Source organism: Arachis duranensis, chromosome 1, assembly GCF_000817695.3.
Source record: "Arachis duranensis cultivar V14167 chromosome 1, aradu.V14167.gnm2.J7QH, whole genome shotgun sequence".
Classification (NCBI taxonomy): Eukaryota; Viridiplantae; Streptophyta; class Magnoliopsida; order Fabales; family Fabaceae; genus Arachis; species Arachis duranensis.
The window spans coordinates 86,803,819-86,804,247 of NC_029772.3; positions in this window are offsets into that span (position 1 = coordinate 86,803,819).

Genomic DNA, 429 nt, shown 5'->3' on the forward strand with positions numbered 1-429 from the left:
TTGGAGTTTATCCAACGCTCAATCATTCCCACTAGCAACCGGTCTGAAGTTACTATAGACCGGGCTATCATGATTCATAGCGTCATGATTGGAGAAGAATTAGAAGTTCATGAGGTGATATCCCAAGAACTTTATAAGGTGGCGGACAAGTCCTCTACCTTGGCAAGGTTAGCCTTTCGTCATCTCATTTGTCACCTCTGTTATTCAGTTGGAGTTGACATAGAGGGAGACATCCCCATTGATGAGGACAAGCCCATCACTAAGAAGAGGATGGAGCAAACAAGAGATCCCTCTCATCGTCAAATCCCTGAGATGCCTCAAGGGATGCACTTTCCTCCACAAAACTATTGGGAGCAACTAAACACCTCCCTAGGAGAATTGAGTTCCAACATGGGACAACTAAGGGTGGAGCACCAAGAGCATTCCATT